This window comes from Cyanistes caeruleus, chromosome 3, assembly GCF_971803275.1.
Source record: "Cyanistes caeruleus chromosome 3, bCyaCae1.hap1.1, whole genome shotgun sequence".
In the NCBI taxonomy this organism is placed as follows: Eukaryota; Metazoa; Chordata; class Aves; order Passeriformes; family Paridae; genus Cyanistes; species Cyanistes caeruleus.
In genome coordinates this window covers 96,457,637-96,471,429 of record NC_141703.1, presented here as the reverse complement: position 1 = coordinate 96,471,429, position 13,793 = coordinate 96,457,637, and positions in this window count along the sequence as shown.

Sequence of the window (13,793 nt, the reverse complement as noted above, 5' to 3'; positions counted from 1 at the left end):
CCACTCAAGAACACATATTATTTTGCATTTCCTAAAATATAGAAACTTTACGTCCCTATATCTGAAAGCTTTAATTTTTATAATTCGATTACAAGCTGTAGTAAAGAGCTGAAAATTCAAAACCGCCTGTGAAAAGGGACACTTACGCAAAGTTCATTGTTAAGTTAGGCATGACATTATTCTTATTTCTAAAACTGAAGCACTGGGCAGGTATTTGGGCCCTTTTATTTTATCTAGTGTTACACTTTTCAAGCATATAATGTTATGTAATATATTTTAAAATATGAACTTTCTTTGAAACCCTGTCTCAAAGCAATTATTTCTAGAAAAAAAATAAAACCTCTAATTTTACTGTGTCAAAAAAAAAAAAGTTTTTTTTTCCAAATTCAAAGCTTTTTCTCAGGACAAGTTTAAGGGACCATCATGTGTTCCTTCAGATTATTTACTAGTAAGTCTAGTATTTTGACTGCAAAAGTCTTGCACAGAAGTTGCCTCTATCTTGGTCTGGATTTTAGATGCCGCCAGAGTGTAAATAAGGAATAGCAACAAAGAATAACCATAAGCAGAAAAAGTAAGAAAGAAACAAGTATGAATTTTCTTTAGTGTAGGCAGCAGCATGCCTCCACACTTTCAATTCCCTTGTGGCCAGGTTCCATTTAGCACTTAGACTGCTTTCATACATATATATGTTTTTCCTGAGCTAACAAATATTTCCTCTTCTCCTTAAGGATGGCTTTTAGGTGTAAATGAACATGAAGATAGTGCATGTGACAGGTGTGACTTTGAGGGTTGTTGAGCCCTTTGATACCTTTTGAAAAGTAGCCTAGATAAATAGAGGTGAAAAAGCTAGAACAGCAATGTGACACTGGCAGCAGAGAAGGCTTTGAGGGCCTCCTCTCAAAAGGAAGAGTCAGCTAAAATTTCCTATTGAACTAGCAGGGAAAGAATGCTAACGAGAAAGAATAAACAAATCCTGCCTGGTTTGCCCATGTCCAGGTTCATGTACTGCATCAGGACTCTCTTTCTGTTTCCCCTCATCTTTCCAGATCTATTTCTGTAGGTGAAGAATATTCCTATCGAGGAAATGTTCAGCTGGAATTAACATTGTGCCCATGAATTTCGGGGGGGAAAAGAGAAAGAAAAAAAAAAAAAGAAAAAAAAGGGAGGCAAACAGAATGTAAAAAAGACATATGAAACAACATACTAAAGTCAGTTGGTTGACTCAGATCTTTATTAGTCAGAATCCATGGTGATCATTTAGCTGTTGGTATTTAAAATTAGGCAAACTAGTCCTCTACAGATCAAAGCACCAAGGAGAGAAAAGCAGCAAGGAAAGCAAATGTTGGTGTTATCTAGCCAGTTAAAATGCCTGTCTTATCCGAACATCTACCCAAAGCTTGAAACTAGCAGCATTACAAAAGTGGGAATAGGATTATTTTCACATTTAAAATAGACATAGGTTTTTCTGATTGCATGCAACTGTTCCTGCAGCCAGCTGGCAGGGAGCAGCCACCACCCAAAAATGTCGTGTGAGACATCAGCATGACCATGTGGTGCATCCAGGCACCGCTGCCTCACGTGGTTCTGCGATGCTCTGTCACCGTGCCAACTCCACGAGTATTTCTGAGCTGTAAATTGATTTAAAACCACTCATAATTGCCTGCTTGCATCAAATCAATCAAAATTCATTACTGAGGTAATAAAGGTGTGTTAGAAACTGTCACAGATTTTCTTAATCACTCCCTTGGATTTCCAGGTCTTTGGTTTCATACATATTTTCAGCAGCTGAGCACTTCCTAATATCTGCATAAGGTAAGTAAGCAAGTGGAGGAGGGTCAAGAAAATACACAAAAGTATTGCACACTGACTATTCAACAGATTCTAGATTACAAAGCAGCTGGTTGAAAACAGGCTCGATGGTGCTGTGCTACATAAGAATGTATATTTAAATTGTGCAGAAAGCCATGCAGAAAAGAACAGGTCATTCTGAGAGCATGCTGGTGCCAGGGAGTGCTGACCTGACCTCAGCACATGGTGCCTGCACAGGTAGCATTTACTGATATTGACACAGGGATGCTCCTATCTTCCTTGTATTTTTCCTGAACTTGATGATATTGCTGCTTTCAGCCTTATCCAAGTCAGTAGAAAAAAACTCAAAACCAAATCCCCTCCACTTTTGTGAGTTTTTTCCACTTCTTCCTTTGAATCACCTCTCCTTGTAAGTGGCAATTACCAGAAAGCTGTCCAATTTTACTGAGGTCACAATGCCCAAAAGATTAGGACAAGCTGTGCTTTTCTTTTTGGCCTGATATTGAGCTCCCTTTACTAGGCTGGGCAGTTTCTAGATGCTAGAGTTAGTACAAGAAACCTGGAGGTGAGAAAGGGTGAGTGATTTTGGGGTGGCACTCAAAAATGTGGAGGAATATGAATACAGAAAAGGATAAGAGGTAGGGAAGAGTTCTTGCAAGAGGAAGGTATATAGGAAGAAGAAGAGGAGTCTGTGTGTTTGAGGAGTGTAGAGCTACATGTCCTTCTGAGAAAAACAGGCAACATTGTATGTGTTTGAAGGTCAGGAGTGACCTTGAAGTGAGAGCTGGGGAAGGTTTGAATGGCCTAGGATGGGAGGGTAAGAAAAGACAGCAGGGCAAAGTAGCAGAGGTAAACTCAGTTCCTGGCTCTCTTACAGTCCCTGGGCATGGCCCAAGACACATTGTTCAGTCTTCTCATTACTTTGCCACTTCTGATGTCCTCCTTTAGTGGACTTGTTGGGCCAAGAAATGTGTATCAGAGATTATGAGGCCTTCAAAGGGCTTGGATGATAAGACTCATAGACACAGCAACATAGGTAGGACCTGTCTATCCACAGCTCCTGTGGCATCGGGTCAGTGCCTGTCCCTCAGGAGGAGACAGAGGCACATGGCCCCCATGTCCTGACTAACAGCTCTGGAGCTCGTAACCCAGGCAGCACATGCTAAGATGATCAGAATGGAAATCTTCTGTTCTAAGGACCTAGCCTGGCTCTGGAATTCTGGAATTAAAATAGCAGAAGATAGGGCATTTAATACCTTTTTCTTTCTCTAGACAGTAGGGAAAAGTACAAGTCTGAGCATGAGTAAATTTTGTGGAAAGGGAGTTTGCAATTGGGAGTAGGTTCTGGGACAAAGCAGTGATACCTTGGAGAGAGTTTTACATGTTTAGAGAAGAAAAGGCTGCCAAGAAAGGAGAATGTGTCTGAGAGGAGGCAGGGATCAGCATTTCTGAGGCTATGGAAAGGGATTATGTGAGAAGTTTGGTAATAAAGAATATAGGATAAGAAAGAGAGTGAAGTGAGGTAGAGAGAGAGTAAGCACAGGGAGCCACAAAATGGGAACATGAGAGTAGAAAAAGAGTTCTCTAAAAAGAGAGAGAAGTATTGAAAAACACTGGGGAAAAATAGAGAAAGAAAAAAGGTAAGACAGGAAAAGAAGAAAGAACAAACGGCAATTAATTCTGCATTAGATAGAAAAAAAATTTACCTTAAGGAAAAAATTAATTAGAAGGTATCTGTGAAGATAAAAGATGATGAGAAGAGAAGAAACAGAACAGAGTGAAGTAGCAAAGAGAAAGAGGGAGACAAAGTACATGTAAACGAAGATTTTAATTAGCACAAAGGATAAAGATATCTACAGAAAAAAAAAAAAAAGCATATGGATGAAATATCAAGCACTCATTTATGTAGGTCCCTTCAGGCTCAGATTTTTATGCCTCTTTTTCACTACTGACATTTTAAAGTTGAACACAATTCTCCCCTCTTGGTCATTCTGACCGTTTTATTACCCTTGTGACTGTATCATTACTTCAGTAACACAGAATGATGTAATACACATTTTCCACGTATGTATCTATGTTTTTGCTCATTTTTTATCACTGTTTTCTACTGACACTGATTTCCTCATTAAACCAATTTTTTTTTTTGTATCTATACTGACTGTGTGTTTCTGGGTGACAACTTCTCTTTTATCTGGGGAATGTATTTTGGTAGAGCTGTTGGTACCCAGTCTGCATTTGCACTGCAACTCTCAGCATCACTTACCACGTGTACCTCTCAAGGAATGATGTATATTTCTAGGGAAACAGCAGTGGTGAAAACTTATTCAGGCTACATTTGCCATGAGTTTCTTCATGGACAATATGTTTTATGAATACTATTGCATTTGTTTTTCCACACAGATGATTCCTATGAATTAGCTTTTGTCAAACAGACACAGAGTCATAAGTTCCCATTCCAGTCCCTGACACTAGCACAATCTGTGAATTTGAACCCTTCATTAAAGAAATTGGATGATAAAATACATCTGTCTCAGAAAGAGATTTAGTTAATGGTGGTAAAATATAATAAAAATCTGAAAGATTTTTTTTTTTTCTGTTTTGAAAAGCTTGGCATGCTGTTTTGTACTGTAGCTTCCTTTGATTCCCTGCTCTTGTTAGCAAAGCTAGTGTAATGAGGTAGGCAGAAGGGTGGATAATAATCCTGCCTTTAGCATCTGGATGGCAGCGTAGATTTAAACATGGTTTTAAAAGGGTTTAAAACCACAAGTTTTCTGTGTGGTTGTTTGTTATTCTTTTTCAGGCTCTGAATGAATTTGGTATGCACTATGAAAAATTTCTAAAGTAAACTTTGCATGGAAGGGGTATAATGAAAGGTCCATTTTTCCCATCTCATTAAACCAAATGGGAAGCTTGGGATCATAATTCTGTGAATTTTATATGTTGTAACTTAAGGAATGACCCCAGAATGGGCAGGTGCACTTGCTCAGACTTTGGTTTAGCTAGCACAGGAGGAAGTGCAAAGGAGATGTGGTAGTCCAGACCTCAGCACTAAATGTGTCCTGGAAACTTTGTCCAGCTCACAGCAAAGCTCATGTAACCTTGTCTTCACTGCTTGGGTCCTGGACAAAATTACAGGTGGAGGAGAAGCTGTAACTAACCATGAATAAAAGATAGGATTTCCAAATGGCCAGGCCATTCCCAGTGTGCTATTATAACACCAGTATTCTTTTACCCCCGTGCTCAGAGGCAGTGAATGATGCTATCCTGAGGTGTATGTCATGCAGAGAAGGCTCTGCCTCTGCCTGGACAGGTTTTAACAAAAACAAAGCACCTTAGACTTCAGTTGTGAGAAGTGCTGAGCATGCATGGTCATGCAATTCCCTGCTCTTTACTTGGGACAGAAGGTTCTGCTCCCTTGGCAGGCTCACCCAAGATCATGGAAATACCTTGGCTGTAAAACCTTCTGTCATCTCTAGCAACCTTCTTATGTGATGCTGCTGGAGTTTTTTTCCATACAGGTTCAATGTCTAAACCATGCCCTCTAAACCAAGAGGAAAGAGACACAGGACTGCAGTAAACAGTGGACAAAGCTTACAAAGAATTTTCTATTCAGAGTAGGATGACAAAGGAGTGGAGAGTAGCTGGGAAGGAAAGTGAAAGCTCCAATCAGCCGGCTCATGGTTCAGGTTTTGAAGCACTGTCAGCCAAAAGAAAAGCCTGGGAATACAAACCTCTATCAAATATCTCCCACAACAACATGGTTTCAGGCCTCCTTGCCAAACCACAGTAGATGGTTGACATGTTTGGAAGGAGATAATTTATTTTTCTACTTGTAGGCTGTGTGGGACTGGTGAGAGAGGCATATATATTAGAGGGGGGAAATGAGTGTTCAATCCTGCAGGAGATGGATGTTCTTTTTGTCTGGGGTTTAATTACTGACAGCAGTTACTACTGTTAGATTTGCAAAGAAATATGGACTTGCTTATCATCACCACAGGTAAGATGACACATGAAAGCGACTTGAGGACTGAAGTAGGTCTCTAGAAGTAATTCTGCATGTCACACAGACAACATCCCTATACATATACATACACACTAATACATCCCATTAAGCAAAAGGAAAGAAATTATTGTTTTCCCATCTCTTCTAACTGTGTAATTATATTTCTGTATAAAGGGAACAGCAAGTAGAGTGAAAAATAAGTATAGTTTGTTTTACCTGTGCACACACATATATTGTGCATATGTGTAGGTATGCAAAGGGTTCTAGTACAATAAAGCCAGCCTGGCCAAATTTGTCTTCTCTGGGAGATTTTGTATTAAGTCTTGTGTTCTTACTAGCCTCACAATGATCTCAGATAAGGAAACTGCACCTTTGTGAACAGAACAGAAGAAAATCTATTGTTCTGATGTTTATCTATTTGCATATTTGGAAAGAAGTGTGACCTCATTCTCCATTTATTGCTCCATTTATTTTATTCTGTTTTTCTCTGAATTTTTTTCTTTGACCATCTCTCTGATGCAGATTACTTAATGAGTGGAAACTCAGTAGTTATTATTAAAACTGTTTAAGCAATGTAAGGTTTCATTTTATTGTGTAGGCTCCTCTTATTCTTAATTGTAGTGATCTTATTCCCCAAAGTGTCTGTGCTTCCATTATTAGCTCCTATTAATAAATTGTATTAATAATATACCATACAAGTCCCAGTCTGAGCTGAAACACTGTAAAACAAACCCTAACAAGGAGGAAACAATCTTCGTGTTTTGTTTTAAAAGGAAGCAGAAGTATTTCATTTGAGGGTAAAGAAAGCCAAAGACAATATTGCACTGGATTCTCCATTTTGCTGACAATTTGCTCTTTTTATCCTCCCAAGAAGCACTAAGCATGCTCTGAATGAACACCAGAGAGACCCTGCTTTGAAAGGCTGATGCACTTGTGGCATGAATTGAGAGTTAAGGTCAGACTGCCTTTGTGCAGTGCAATGCCAAACCTCGAATCCTGACTGTGGGATCTTCAGTTGAAAAAAATTGTAAGTCTGCCCTGAATTTCTCAAAGTTCCCTATAGAGCAGCACCAGCTCACATAGTTGCAAAACATAAACAGTAATTACATCATAAGGGTCTGAATCAAACTGCCAGTGCTGCTGTGCTGTAGACAAGCACTGCTGCAGCAAGAGGCATCACTGAGCTGGCATCACCTCACTGCAGCTGATGGAAAAATGGTACTGCATGTAGGAGCCACACTATGGAGTCTTCCTGCAGTGGGAGGAAAAGGGAAAGAAGCCTGGAAGCAGCTACAAACTCACTGCCATCCAGCCATGACTTAAGTCTCCATCCAGATGTACACAACTGGACACAGAGGCAGGCAGAGCTTTCACCATGGGCAAGGAAAGAAGTGCTGGACTTTGTCCTCTAGACCCTTGAGCTCTCCAGCTCCTCAGGGCAGCCTGGCCAGGGGCCAGGAAGGAGGTTACAAAGTGGCAGAAGGGAAGCTGTGCATAAATCCTCAAGATTTAGAGAGAGGCTAAGTCTTTTGCTTCACCAGGACATAAATAATTCTGTAAATAATTACTTCTAAAAGTAATACTTTGGGTTTTTTGCCTATACTAATTTTCCAGTTCTAAATATGCAGGTGGACCACTTCAGCATGTTTTCTTTTTTGTAGGGCATTTCATAGTGCCTATTTTCCCCCCCATGATTCTTGTGAGGGCTTGAGCCTGCATTTCAATTTTAAACAGCATTTTCTCAACATCTGACCCTTTCAGCATCGCTGCTGGTGATGCTGGGCAGAGAGAGGCTGACAGAATTACTGTGAGGCAGCTGGGAGGGCCCTTGTTGAGCTGAAAGCTGATGCCTCTTGCCAGGGAAGGGCCTCCCTGCCACGTCTCAGGGAGCCTGGCTGGACATGTCCTGTGGGATGTGTTATCAGCACCGTGCCTCTGCTTCCACTTCTGGCAGAGCACAGCGAGCACAGCGATGAGCTAAATGCCAGAGTCTGTGCCTGGTGCAGAGATGATCCTCCTGGCTCTCCTACTAAATATTTCATTTGAACCAAGTTCAGGGCTCCGCCAGACTGGCTCCAGAGCCCTTGAACATAGCCTGCATGAATGAGATGACAAACTCAGCTCAGCTCAGTTTGGCTCAGCTTTCCAGATCAGCTCAGCTCAGCTCAGCTCATGCCTCCAAGACAGCACTTGCCACCCCATCTCTTTGGGAGCGAGGAATATACAAGGGACAGGGTGCTAGCTTTAGTGGTGTCCCTACTAAGGCATTTCCTTCTTTTGTGTGAGCTGTTACTTCTCCTGCTTGGTCTTTTTCCCCTCTCCTACAGCTTTTCTAGTTCGCTTCCTCCTGAGGCTTTAATAAGAAATGAGGCTGAGGGAGGCAGAAGCAAGAACAATTGCACAGAAAGGATATCAGGTATCTGAATTCCTCCTGTGTAGATAAGTACTTTTAGCAAATATGGTCAAAAACGGTTGGTGGAAGCAGCTTTATATTTGATAGCATCAGCTTGTTATAACTGGGACATTTTGCAGGAAATATTGATTATAATGATATTTCACTTTGAACAAAATGGAAAGTAATGAAGCCACCTTCTCACTTTCTGTAAGGCATCATTTCTCTAATGTTTTGAAATGACAAGCTGATCAGACTGGAACCCCTTGGCTCCATTTTGGAGTGGTTTTCACTGCAAATTTTCCTTTTAAATGAAAAATTATAACTGACAAATGTCAAAACAGAAAGTAACATTTTAATTAAAAACATTTTTAGGGAAGATTCTGAAAATAAACATTCTGTTCTGATCTAATATGGAAAGATTCAAAATCCTGGACTGCCTCTGAGACAGAAATTCTGGCTCCTGCATAGCTCTGATAACATCCAGAGCTGAAGCAAAGCATTGATCCTGGATTCCTTGACCAGTAAAACTGCTTTTGTCTGTGTGTGTATGTTTTCTGCAGATGGCTTCCATCCCTCTTTATTGTAGCAGTTCCTAATATCAGCCAAAAATATCTGCACAAAAGCCTCTGTTATGTCTCTGGGCTTGAATTCTGGCCAAAGTTACATATATGGAGAATAGAAACCCAGTATCTTGAATGGCTATCTTTTGCATTATACTGACAGAGCCCGAGCTGGATAAAATGCAGTGTGCAAACTGAAATTGAATGAGGCATAAAGACTGAAATTATTCATTTGGGAAGTATGTTCTGAGTGTCACCGACACCTTAGAGATCAGAGAAAAATAAATAAAAGCATTTTCTCTTTTGTTATTAGTTTGTATCTTTGCTTACTGAACTGTGTGCTGAGAAGCCAGAAAGGTCCTGCAAAGGGCAGAGAACGTAAAATTTCCATTATGCTGTTGCTCTGTGGCAGTATTTGGTATAGGTGAAGTGCCTTCTAAAAGCAACTTCTGCACAGGGAATGCAAAATATGAAGCATCTTGGAAACTGCATGGCTTTGTCTCTCATTATCACAGAAATAAAATTTCCTTTTAGACGTTGCCACAAAAACAGGGGTTCCAGATGCAGTTTTGTATTATCGACTGGCAACAACAAAGATACATATTTTCTAGAAGTGCCATTTTCCATTCCAGTAACTCTATTCAGTTCTATAACTATATGTGTCCCTTATTTTAGAATTAATATATCTGATAAGAGGATTGCTTGTTCCAATCCTCTACTGTGCCAGGGGAGGAAGAGTGCAGGTTTTTAGAGTAAGATGTCAATGGGAGTACTTTGGCTTTTCTAAGATATATGCATTTTTAAAAAACCTCTATCTAGTAGTCACCAATTTCTTTCCATTGCCTAGATTTCATAGGGCAGGAGAATATACAGCTTGAGAAAACGAAGCTGAAACCATCTATGCATTATTCTAGAGATTTTTGCTGCCTTCCCTCACGATTCCAAGGTTTCCCTGGTGCATATCTCAGCAGCCTGTGCTAAGGCACACAGAAGTGTTCCTGGCAGGTGCGCTGCTCTCGGCGATAGCGCAGCCTGGTCAGCACACAGCTTCCCCAAGTGGTTGGGTGCCCCAGCAGCAGAGGATGTGGCTGTCTATCAGTGGTCCCCAGCACTCTAAAGCTGTCCTTGCAGTGCAAACAAGGGGTTTCTTGCTGCAGCCCAGGCAGTGGGATGTGGCTAAAGGGCTGGTGGTGCTCAGGCATCGCCTTGGTGTGCTAGCGATGATTACAAATTACAGCAAACCCTGTGTGGAATTTGGAGCATGTGCAAGCTCCAGTTCAGAGATTCTCATCCCTTTTCAGCTAAGCCCAGGGGATCCTGGATCATGCAAAGGACTGCAGAGTTTAAAGTATTTTCACATCTCAGGATTATGTTTGGGAGAGAACGGTCTCGTGTTGAAGGTTTCAAACCAGCACGGAGGAGAGCAGTCTGGGCCTGGCAGCAGGAGGGGATTTGGCCTTAGAAACACATCCACAAGCCTCAGAGAGAGCCTTGCTCCCTGTCCAAATTTCAGGGATGCCCTAGTGGGAGCCCACTTCCCCCCACCTGGGAGAGGCTGCAGGAAGGGATGGCTCAAGACAGGTTGTGAGACATAAGGTTTCCAGCACACTGTAGTGACAGGGAATTTTTCTCTGTCATGGGATCATGCGAGCAGCCCCTGTTCCACCCACCTTTATTATTACTGAAACAATGGATGGCATATCTTGCCTGCTATTGTCTGGGTGGCAAATACATTTCAGGAAGGGAATGAAAGGTGGGTGTGAAAAAGCTTGACTGCTATAATTGTCTCCTATTAGCTTAAATATTTCTCCTCTTTTTCTGCACCTTGATCCCGACTAAAGACAAGGGACTGAGTAAAGATGTTATCTGGGGTCGGTTCACTTCCTTGGTTTGTCTCTTGTTTGTTGTTTAAATTTCTAATTTAATATTGGAAATGAATATTTATACTATCCAGTATAAATTGTAGTTTTAATGAAACAAAATCCTTCAACACTTTTATCCTCGTTTTAATTTCTACCAGTCCCTAGGAAGCTCCTCTCAACAGGCTAAATGCTTAGATTTAAATGACATTTCCTTGTTCACAAAAGCAATGATTTCTTATGTGATTCGTGTCATTGGGAAAAGCGACATAATTCTTGGGAGAGATGGGATCTTGTAGGTTAGGTTATATTAGTCTTGAGTTATCACATGAATCTTATTATTCTGTGTAGGTTCCTCATCTCTTTTTTATGTTTCCATCATATTCCACCAAAGACTTTGATGTACATTCAGAAACAGATTGAACTCTGGCAGGCAGTTTCCCTCTCTAGCTCCTGCCTTGTCCATTTCTGGGAAACATCTGCCCCCACAATATGGACTTTGGGACTTCTCCTAAATCCGTGCAGTTAACTGCCAGGCTTATTAAAGGAGATTTTAATCTGTTTTGATTCATGGCAACATACAGCCCCACACAATGTGATGGTCAAGAGGTGGCTCAAAATCCACCCAGTCACCTCAGCTACAGGGACAGCATCTTTCAGGAGGTGACAGAGTGGACAATGAGAGAGTAGAGATCATTTCAGCAGCAGGACTTCAGCCTGACAGTAAATGTGTGACAAGATCCTTAAAACCTTCCCAAGGAACAAAAGTTACAGGACAGCAAAATATTAATATACTTGTTCCCCCATCAGTGTAATATTTGTTTCCCCCATGTGCCTGCACAAGTTCTTGGTCTGATAACAAGGATGGTGTGGAAAGCTTAAGCCATTGTCCTAGGGTGACAGCCATATTCAGCTCTTTCTTGAATTTTCCGATAACTTTCCAGTATCAAATCCAAGGGAGGAATAGCAGCATTGTCTGCCATATGTAGCTGCTGTGAAATTGTGTGACACTAAAGCACAGGAAGGAAAACAAAATCTTGAAAGCTGATAATCCCTGCACTTTGTTGGTTACAGAAAAGCCAGGTTAATCCCAAAATATTGCTGCTGTTTCTGGTGCTGACATACCATCTGCTCTTCTTTATGCTAGACTTGACCGGGTATGAACTTTAAAGCCCTTCTTGTAGATGACACTTATTTGTGTCTTCAGACATTTTACCTTCATGTAAACATACTTCTGCTTTTTTTTAAATTTTTTTTGTGTGTTTTTGTTTTGTTTTGTTTTTTTGTAGAAATCAATTTGCTTTAATGATGTGGCAATTGCCAGCAGTAGCAGCAGACACTAGGGGCTGGTTTTTCAAATCTTTCTGGAAGGGTTTTGGTGGACCCTGATGCTAGTTCTCAGGTGCAGCAGTGTGCTCTCCTGCAGGTTTGGCAGTGTGTTTGCCTTGTTCCCAAGTGGTAAACAGAACAAGGACCTCTTAATTTTGGCAGCTATGAATAGGAATGGGTGAAAAGTCTTGCTGCAAACTGGCTGAGGTGCTTAGAGCAGCTGCCCCAAGAACTGATGGGCAAATCCCCTGCAGTGGGTTGTCTTTTAACAGAAAGCTGTAGAAGGATAGTACAGTGCTATTTCAAACAAAAGCTAATATTAAGCCTAGCCAGACTGCAAGTAACCCAAAAATTACTCTGTTTCTATAGTAAGACACATTTTGAATGCAGCTGCCTGGCCAAAATGGAGTGGAAGTAAAAAAATATATATCTTTTGGCTTAAAGGAAGCAAAATTACTTTCTGAGATCAGTACTGTACCTTGCCTTAGAAAGCATCTTATTTTTGAAATTTTCTATAGCAATAAAGCAATTTATTTAAACTCCTTCTAGCAGCCCACAACCCAATTTTCCTTTCTCATTACAAGTGTTTATGACAAACACATCATCCAGGATTTTTCTGTGTATGCAGACATGAATATCTCTTCCCTAAATAATGGGACTTCCTGTTTTATGCGAGATACACATTTAACACACACATTTGTAATGCAATTATTGATGCAATGGATTAAATATGGAAACTACCAAACCTCAGAAGAAACTAATTTTCAGTCACTGATAGGCTAGAAGGATTTGTGTACACTAGGAGGACCTGGTGCAACAAATAGAAAATGTAAACTGTGACAGTATTCCTTGATTTCTCAAAATTATTAGAATAAGTCTGTATGCCAAAAATAGACTGGTTTGAAGCTGTATTAAACCACAATACTTTAAATAAACATAATTAAAAGTGTGTGCAGAAATGATGTTAAAAGAAGAGTTTTAAGATTGCAGAGTAGCTTTACCAAAAAATCAGGAAGTGTCAGAATCACAATGATTATCAGGAGATAAATGTCCACTCCACTGCGTCTATGTATCATGGCAGGGTTTTTAATGACTCAGTTGCATATAGATTTTTTCCAAAGGACCATACCTCATTCATCATGCAGGATGGATGCTGCTCACTTAATCAGCAGTTATTCAGTCTCTTGTTTACTCCATATTACACAGATGAGAGGACTCAATTTGCTGCACACTATTCAAACCCTTCTCTAAAGACAGAATTTTCAGTCGCCTCCTGGGCTTTTCTATTGAGCTCATCTCTGTGGTATCTGAGCACTTTGCAATGAATGCATTTATTTATACAAGACCCTTGTGAGAATGAGAGATATTATTAGCCCTATTTTACAGATTCACAGACAAAATTCTCTTTTTTCAGTCTGAGGCACCTATGGCCAGATTTTTCCAGTGTGCTCAGTTTTATCTGTTAAAGCTGAGTTCAGGTCCTGTTGAGCTCAGTTGCAGCTGGAATACTCAGCATTTCAGGAAATCAGGCTCCAGAGTGTGAAGTCAGATACCCAGAATATAAAACACAGAGAATTTCTTTATGCTTAGAGGAACTTTGCTTTTTTTGCTGTTCCTGATTTATTGTCCAATCCATTCTTTCTTCCTGACCATTTTCCCTATCCCTGGCTGCTGTTCTGTCTCCTCTCAGGCGCAATGAGGGGAACCTGGGTCAGGCATGTCCATGAGATGAGCAGGCAAAGCAAAAGGCAGAATTCAGAAGGTGGACAGCAAGAAGGAGCTTGAAGGAGGGATTTAGAAATTTTGTCAGAGTGGGTAGGCATGGTGTTAGAAAAGCA